The 9,614-nt window shown below is 40.7% G+C and overlaps 1 long non-coding RNA gene across 1 annotated transcript; it reads left to right on the top strand.

Annotated features, from left to right (window-relative positions):
* The first annotated feature begins 279 nt into the window (after nt 1–279).
* LOC114028285 lies at nt 280–9,045 on the top strand. The gene is made up of 3 exons (XR_003567342.1): nt 280–325; nt 3,247–3,271; nt 8,548–9,045. It is a non-coding gene; the product is annotated as an uncharacterized LOC114028285 (long non-coding RNA).
* The last annotated feature ends 569 nt before the right edge of the window (nt 9,046–9,614 follow it).

The raw sequence follows: 9,614 nt of genomic DNA, 5'->3' as shown, positions 1-9,614 counted from the left end.
TACTTAAGGATTCCTGTAGGCTGTATATTGCCTTAGAAAACCACACATTAACATTATCTATGTTCTATTGTATTTGTATTTCCCTATATCAATGAAATCTCAGGTCTGGTCCCTATTATCATCTCTTTAACTTCTCAAAGAGTTAATTAGTGCCTGAACTAGTAAGTATCTAAGACCAGATTTGAACTCAGAAAGAGAAATCAAATACCACCTCATACAATTACGAGCTGTGTTATACTAAACACATACTTGTGTTTGTTTGTTTTTTAATAGAGGAAGAAGCCAGAGACCAAGAGAGGAAGGTGATCTGCCCAGAGTCATAAAGGTATTTAGCAGCAGAACCAGGATTTGAACCTTCCCTCTCAAAGGTGCCTCACATCTAGGTTGTGTATTTTCTGCATATACTTAGTTATGTGCATGTCTCTCCCCTGGCAGAATGTAAGCTCTCTGAGGGCAGGGACTCATTCATTTTTATCTTTGCATCTCTAGAGCCTAGTGCAGTGCCTGGCATTTAATAAGCGCATGTCGATTGAATGACTGAAATCATGTCCTCTGACTCAGAAGTTAGCATAATTTCCATTGTAGCATACGATCTTCCCATAGATGCCACAGCTGTTGCTGGAGAACATTGCAGATCTCACTCAATATATATACAGGGTGACCCAAAAATCACAGCACAAGACTTTGCTAACATTTTGGGGACATCCTGTATATCCAAATTTATTGGATTTCATAGAAGAGAAATTTTATTAACACCATGTGTTGCTCTCAACAAATGCATTAGAATGGAGGAAATACACCCACCCCATTTGGACATGGGAAAAGTGTTATTTTAGGCTTTTGTCTCATTCCCTTAAACCAAACCAAAGGCCCCTTTTGTCAAGATGCCAGCGTTCAACTAGAGTTACTGAATATAAAATGACCTCAGGGAGAGGGTTGAGGGTGTGGGAGGGAAGAGGAATATGTTTTCCTAATTAAGTATGTTTTCTTGAGATAAAACTGGATCTCCAGCTAGTTTTCCTAACTTTCTGTGGTTTTAAAGTCAAGGAGGTGAAATAAGCATCACTGTCTCAGAAGGGATGAAAAATGGGAGACAAATATCCCTTTCTTCTATCTGCCAGTGGACCCATGATCTCACCAGGGTGACAATCTCTTCTTTCCAGCAGTGCCCATCACACCCTATCTCTACCTTTGATCCTGTATGATCCTTGACTTTGTTCTCTCACAAATTCTCCCTAGTGGATCTGCCCAATGCACAGGGTGTCTTTCTCTAGGTCTTTTAACATTTCATGGGTGTCAGAATGTCACCATTTATCCCTCCCTCTTGACCAATAATGAGCCCACCTCCTTTTCCAATTGCAAAACTCCTTGATGACATCTATCATGCTACTTCCTGCATGCAAATCAGAATCATGCCTCAGATCTATTTACACTGACTCCGTAACGCTCCCTTTTGCTTATCTGCCATTTTGATTCTTCAGAGATCATACTGTTCCATTACATAAGGCCATAAATCTTGGTGGAGAGAACACTGAGGCTTTACAAAATGGAATTTTGCATCAGAGATTAGTCTGGGAACATGATAAACAGTGGAAAGTGTACTCAATGGCTTAGCAGTCAGAGGGCCTGGGTTCAAATCCCACTCTTGACGCTTTCTACATTTATGACCTTGGGCAAGTTACATGACCTTCCTGGGTCTCAGTTTCCTTATCTATAAGATGGAGTTGCACTGGGTGGTTTATAAGTCTCTACCAGCTCTGGATCTATGATACTATTCATTATACACACACACACACATACACACATATATATTTATATATACACACATATACCATATACAGTACTAGCATAAATAATATCTCTAATACTATCAAAGCATTGCATAATTTCTTAAAAGCAATGCAATCCACTCTCCTCTTCTGGATTCTGCTTATTCAATCAAGATGCCTATTTAAGATTTGTATACTGATATACTCAATGGGCCACAATTTAAATAGTTAAAATTACATGGATAGCCAGAACTACTCCATTCCTTCAACCCACTCACACCATTCCCCTACTCCCACTCTATGCCTATCAAAACTTCCAATAACATTGTTAGTGAGGAAGAAATATTCTGTTTCCCAGCATATACATTCTTCTTCAGAAAGAGATTCCAGAATGAACATATTTCATTGTCACCCCTTCTCCCTGCCCAATGCTCTCCATCCCTAACAATATGTCTCCTTATGTAGCCTGTATTCCAAACTGGAGGCTTAGGGAGAAGATGGTTGGAAAGAAGAGAGTCTCCTCCTTCCTAAGAAAGAGCCTTTCCAACTTACACGAACTGAGGTTGAGTGAAGTGACCAGAACCAAGAGAACATTGTACATGGTAATGGCAACATTGTGTGATGATCAACTTTGATAGACTTAGCTCTCCTCAGTAATGCAATGATCTAAGACAATTCCAAAAGACTCATGATGAAAAATGCTATCCACATCAAGAGAAAGAACTATGGAGTCTGGATGCAGATCAAAGCATGTTTTCTTTTTTTTCCTTTCTCAAGGTTTCTCCCTTTTGTTCTGATTCCTCTTTCACAACACGACTAATGTGGAAATATGTTTAATATGATTGTACATGTATGTCCTATATCAGATTGTATGCCATCTTTGGGAAGGGGGAGGGAAGGCAGAGGGAAAATTTAGAACTCAAAATCTTATAAAAGCGATTGTTGAAAACTAAAAATAAATATTTTTTTTTAAAGAGCCCTTCCTCTAGGATTCCTATGGGGAAACAGGAGAGAAGGTCTCACCTCCTCTTATCCCCACACTCAATATTGCTAGACTACCTTTTGGTTTCAAAGAGAGAAGCTACCGCGGTATTATGAATAGTGCACTGGTCTTAGAGCTAGAAGACTTGGATTCAAATCTGGACTTAGTTCACTTCACCTCTCTTTGCCTACTTTTTTTTTCCATCTGTAAAAAAGGGTTAGACTAGATGACCTCATTGGTTCCTTCTAATTTTATATAATTCTATTCTAAATACCTCACTCTGGGAGACATATTGCCTTAGAAACTTACTAACTTTGTGACCCTAGGCAAGTCACACTCTGGGCTTCAATTTCCCCATCCCTGTGAAATAAGAGATTAGATTTAATGGTTTCTAAGATCCCTTTGAGCTCTAAAACTTTGATCCTATGACCGTGTCAAAGCTCGAACGGCCCTTAGACATTCTCTAATCCAGCTCCATATTTTTTCCTCCCACAGATGAGGACTCCATAGTGCAGAAAAGGTAAGTAGTTTATCCAAGGTCACACAATTAGCTTATGGCAAAGCCAGGACTAAGGATTTTTTTTAAAGTAAATGTGAAATAGATATTCAGCACCACACCTTAACCCAGAATTAGTGCTATTAAACTGAAATGGAGCAAAGTATGACCTTGAAGTCAGAATGAAACAGATTCTATCCTCCCTCCCCTCGAACCCCATGTATACTGACTGTGTGACCTTGGGTATGTAACTTCATCCCTCAGTGCCCTAAACGCTTTAAATTGCAGATCCAGTGCTGGTCTATATTAACATCTGCCTCAGTTTCCTCATCTGTAAAATGGGGGTAATACTAGCACTTACCTCCCAGCATTGTTGCAAGGATCAAATCAGATCATAATTGTAAAGCACTTTGCTCTAGGTACTTAATTAATGGTTGTTTAAAAAGAAAGAAAGAAAGAATGATTAAATAAATGGTGGTACATGAATACAATGGATAATCACTGTACCATAAGAAGCAGAGAATAAGAAGGCTTCAGAGAGGCAGGAGATGACTTATAAGAAATGATGCAAAGTGAAGCATGCAGAAGGAGAAAAGCAATGTAAACAATAACAACAGCAATATAAATGGAAAAAACCAATGTCAACAATAAAAACAGAAACAATGCTTTGTAATGATAATTCCTGAGCTCAGCCCCAAATATGAGGTATAATGATGTACATCCCTCCCATTCTTTCAAGAGCAGAAGGAGGACAGGTACAGAATGCTGGCTATGTTATCAAGTGTGTTGGTATGGTGGTTAGATTCATGGGACTGGTTGTTTTTAGGTTTTGGTGTAAGGGATGACTCTCATGGTGGAGGAAGAAAGGAATATATTGGGAAATATATGCCGGGGGTGAGGGGACAGCTAGGTGGTACAGTGGGTAGAGTGCCAGACCTAGAGATAGGAAGACTCATCTTTCTGAGTTCAAATCTGGCCTCAGACATTTACTAGCTGTGTAGGTAAATCACTTAATCCTGTTTGACTCAGTTTATTTATCTGTAAATGAGCCACTCCAGTATCTTTGCCAAGAAAACTACAAATGGGGTCGCAAAGAGTTGGACATGACTAAACAGCAAGCAGAACATAATACATAAATGTATTGTACACATATGTAGATGGTTACATAGATGTAAAAACGAGTATCCTTTCTTTTAATACAAAGAAAAAATAAAGTGCTGAAACAGGAAGCAAGAAATTCTTTTTTGAAGTTTATCTGGGCTTCATCTCTGAGTATTACTCCTTTCCTGCCTGAGGTATATATTTAAAATCCCAGCTTCTTCAAGGAAATCTTTCCCAATCTCCCTTATTTCTACTGCTTTCCCTCTATTGATTATATAGTATGTGGGTACATAGTCATCTCCCCCATTAGACTGTAAGCTCCTTGAGGGCAGGGACTGTCTTTTGCCTTTTTTTATATCCTCAGTGCTCAACACAACACCTGGTACATAGTGGATACTTTTGAAATGCTTATTGACTGACAGATACTTCTTTACAACCCTTATAGGAGATTTGGGGTTTGCTAAGGACAAACTTTGTCTTCTTAACCCATCTTGGCTTAGCTTTGCCTAAACTTGTCCTTGTGTCCAAGTTTCACAGGGAAACGTGCAACACGAGCCATAGATTCATTTTCTAAGTTTCCATCAAGATGATCAGTGGAGAACAGGCCAGAGGGGCTGTACCTTCATTTTGGCTTTGACATTTAGAGTGCCCACTACAGGTGACCTTGAGTCAATTCTCCATTTGCCAAGGTTACAAACACAACTTGACCCCCAGCAATATATCCACCCAATCCCACCAGGCGCCTATTCTTGGGAACACCCTGGGTTATGGGATGACTGTATATGGTCCTCCAACTTTTTCTTCTTCTCATGGGTCATTTGGATGAATTATTTCTGCTCAATGAGCCAGTAATTGTGTGTTGCATACAAATGGTGAGGTTGTTATGCAGATGTGGAATCCAGCTCCCTGATGTGGTCCTCCAATGTCTCCAACCCTTTTCATAGATGTTTTCCATTTAATAAATTCCAAATTCTATTTTTTGCTGAGCTCTTTGTTTTTTAAGCCCCATGTGATTTTTGAGGGAAGTTCAACGGGGGCCTTTCTGTTTTCCGTGTATTCTTTTCCTAAAAGTAGTCTTATGGAGGAGACTTGAAAGGCTTCCTGGGGTATTTTTATTTAGATTTGCTTTAAACACCACACACAAACTGACCAGAAGACCCCTAGATTTGTCTGTAGTCTCAGAATTGGACAATAAGAAGCTATTCCAAGTGGCTTTAATGTTTTCGTAAACACTTAGAAGCATAAGTCTTGAGCAGGGACAGGTATGAAAAAGTTCCAGGAACTCTAGAAAAGAATGGGGCCACATTAAAAAAAAAAAAAGAGGGCTGTTTTTGGATTCAGAGGTTCGAATCCAGGTTTGGTCCCTTATTACCTGTGTGACCTTGGGCGAATCACTTAACTAACCTCTCTAGGCATCCATTTCCTCATCTGTAAAAATGGGTAGCTGGGCAAATAGCCTGTAAAGTCTCTTACAGCTCTAAGTCTAGGATCTCATGACCTTCTTCTGGCTCTAAATTATAATGCCTCAAGAAGTCTTTGGTTCAAATCTCATTTTTGAATATGTGTGTGACCATGAGCAAAACCACTTTACTGCTCTGAGAGCTTGGTTCCTCCTCATTTGCAAAATGGGAATGATAATAACTACTGGGCTTCCCTTACAGGGTCATTGTGAGGCTTAAATGAGAAAATGCATAGAAAATACTTTGAAAATGCAAAGTTTCCATTGTTATTGATATAAATTAATAATAAAATTAAATGTCATTAACATTAATAATAAAATTAGAAACTTAATTAATATTAATAACAAAGAGAGTCTAAGTGTTCTCATACCAAGTCTCCTATCCTGTCCTCTACACCCACACCCTAGTATCCAGGCTTAGCCTACAAGAAAGAGTAAGGAATGTAGACTTAAAGAATCTGGGTTCTGTTTCTAGGTCTGCCATGTACTAGCTGGGTGACCTTGGGTAGGTTATTTAATGTCCCCAGGCTTCTCTTTCCTCATCTATGAGGATGGGGGACTATTGTTGTTCTTCTTTGTCCTTCGTTCTCAAAGAGGACCATGACATCAGGGAGGTGATGCCATGACATGCAAGTGAATTGGATTTAAGTGAGGGAAGGATGTGCAAGGTCACCAGCCTCACCTTCTCCTCCAGAGTCATCTGGGTCCAGTGGCCAGATATGGATCAGGATGACCGGAGATGGCTCCTGTGTGAAGGGAAGGCTAGGGGAGAAGGACGTCCCTTCTAAACACCAGAACCCATGAGTTAGAAACTCATCAGAGGATGACTAGATATAACAATCACAATGATGGTCATTAAAATTTCTGGAGTGCTTTAATTATTATAAACTCTCCTTGCTGTGATCCATCAGAATTGAGTAAAGGTATGATTATCAATGTTTTCCAAATGAGGAAACTGAAGTTCAGAGATACCCAAGAATTTGCCCATAGTGACATAGATATCAAACCAGGATTAGCATTTATTACTGTTTAATCATTTCAGTTGTGTCCAATTCTTTGTGACCCCTTTGGGATTTTCTTGGCAGAGATGCTGGGGTGGTTTGACATTTCCTTCTCCAGCTCATTTTACAGATGAGGAAACTGAGGCAAACAGGGTTAAGTGACTTGCCCAGGGTCACATAGGTAGTGTCTGAGGTTGAATTTGAACTTGTCTTCCTGACTCCAGACCCAGCGCTGTATCCATTGAGTCACCTAGCCACCCTTGTACCCTCTACCTTCTACCCCTCTGCCATGCACACAAGAAGCAATCTTGAAGGGAAGACACTAGCAGTATGGGTATGGGTGATTGGGTAGGACTGGAGGTGGACTTGGAGTATGTACGTAGTTGTTGGCATGCTCTGCCCCCGTCATGTGAGCTCCTTGACAACAGGGGCTGTCTTTTGCCTTTCATTGTGTCCCTGGTGCTTCGGCACAGTGCCTGGCACATTCTAAGCATTTAATAAATGTTTGTTGACCAACTCACTGACTGTAGCACCTTGCTCCCCTGTCACTGATGCAGGATGGGGGAAGGACCAAGGGATCACTCCAGGTTCACCATATGTAGGAGTGTGCTGGAGTCAGCTCTAATTGGCTCAGGAAAATGACTTCAATTTTCAGCATGAGCTTTTACGCCTTGGAAATCAGCAAATAATACAAATCAGAGCTTGACTTATTTTTTTGTTGATTGTCTGGACTTAAGAAAGCAATGGAGAAAATGTTACTAATGTAAATTAAGCCTAAAAGTGTGTCCTGTCCACGTTTGACAGGGGAGAAGTTGGTTTTCAAACATTTGCCAGCATATCCCTGGCCACATCAACAAAACACCAAATCTTACCAGCTCAAGGTCAGCCCGTGGTTGGAAGCAGGTCCCAGGGCTCCCACATGGCTGAAAGATAAGCTCTTTGTCTGCACCAGTGGACAGTCCTTGTTATAATACATTTCAAAATTTCCCTGCTATTTCATTGGGATGCCCCTGTTGCGTATATCTGCTGCCTGTTGCTTGCTTGAAGACTCTTGTAAGACTAAGCAAGGTTTGAGGCTCTTTCATAATATACAAGTTACACAGAGGTTGGTTGTTACAGGTTTTTTCTTCTTCTTGCTTTTCTTCCCCTTTTACCCACCTCAGTTTATTTATTTGTTTATTAAATTTATTCACAAATTGTATTTGTTTGTTTTTATCACATCCCACTTTACTTTTTTATTATTTCCCCACTGCACTCTAACTAGAACACCTAGATACGATTGGCAAGTTTAGTTCAATGAATAGCCTTATTATAGATTTCCATGAGCCTGTGGGAATAATGCACCACCCCTCCTTGGCTATTTCCACCAAACTGAGACTAATTACCAGCAGTGGTATCTGACAGAACCTTCCAAACAGTTGCTGAGATCCCATGGCTAAGGACAGATGCAATTCACGTGGAAAGGGAGCTGAAGCATCAAGGAAGACAGTGAACCCTAAGATATTCCTTAAATAAGAATGCAGTGAATTGTTCACAAAGGGTCTCCTGACTGTGAGCTGTGCTGTGGAGAGAGGCATTCAATTAGTTGGAGCTGTGGTGGATCCGAAGGGTCACTTTCCAACATGGCTGATGCAAGCACTGTATTAAACCCAGGTCAGCTGGTATTACAAAGGGGTCACTTGTTCCAGGCTCCCTACTAGGAAGGTAACTGAGTTACTCTATTTTGTGTATTTGTGTAGGAAATGCATTTGTTCCACACATTATCCAGCAGCATTCACAGATCAATGCAGCCGAGGGAAACGAATAAACAACAACAAAACACTGAGAGAAAAAAAAAGAAGATATTGGGTCTCATTGCCAAATGTCCCATTTTAGATGAAACAATCTCAGGAAATCAGAACCAAAGGCGGGACTTTGTAAGTAACCTTCTAGGTGACAGAGGAAGTCATACAGAGAGAACAAAGGAAAAGAAAGAAGAAATGGAGGAAGAAAAAGAGGAAGATGAGGACATTCTCTTAGCCCCTCTCCCCCATGCCAAACATATCATTCATTCATTCAAAAAGCATTGAGTAAACACCCACTGCATGACTGGTTAATGGTTGGTATCCTTTGTTCTCAAAGAGAATCAAAATGGCATCCCTATGATAGAGTCAAGCTACAGTGTGTCCATCTATGACTAAGCAGACCAATACAAGCTCAGAATGCTCTACCGCAGATTGGGCACAAATAGTCCACGTGATCATTTGGGGTGGATTCTCTAAATTTGTGCGTCCTGCATTTCTTTTGGCTCATAGAGCACAGCACCTTCTCTGATGAGGGCACGCCATACTGGGTGGTCCTGTGCCAGTGTCTTCCATGTCACACAATCACAGGTACTATACCAAGCAACAGAGTTAAAAAGATAAAAATGAAACAGTTCCTGCCTTCAAGGAGTTTACATTCTACTGGGGGGAGTGGGGGCAGGGGGAAGCAGCACATACACAGATATGTTAAAAATGCAAAATAATTCAGGGGTGGGGGAGCATGGACAATGGGCAGAGCCAGGAAAGGCCTCTGCTAGAAGATGACATGAGCTTAGCCTTGAACGAGTCATAGGCTTCTTACAGGTCAAGGTGAAGAGGGAGAGTTTTCTAGGTCTGGGGGACAGATCACGCAAAAGTTTGGAAATAGGAGGTAAGTTGAACAGTTTGGTTAAATCTAGAGTGTAGGGGGAGTAATGTGAAATAAGCCTAGAATATGAAGGTTGGAGCCAGACTGTGAAGGACATTAAATGCCCAATAGTATGGCCTCTGCCTTCTGGTATATG

The sequence above is a fragment of the Vombatus ursinus genome, unplaced genomic scaffold (assembly GCF_900497805.2).
Source record: "Vombatus ursinus unplaced genomic scaffold, bare-nosed wombat genome assembly UNPS02014874.1, whole genome shotgun sequence".
Taxonomy (NCBI): Eukaryota; Metazoa; Chordata; class Mammalia; order Diprotodontia; family Vombatidae; genus Vombatus; species Vombatus ursinus.
The sequence above is the reverse complement of the archived record's forward strand: the minus strand, read 5'-3'. Positions and strand labels throughout refer to the sequence as shown.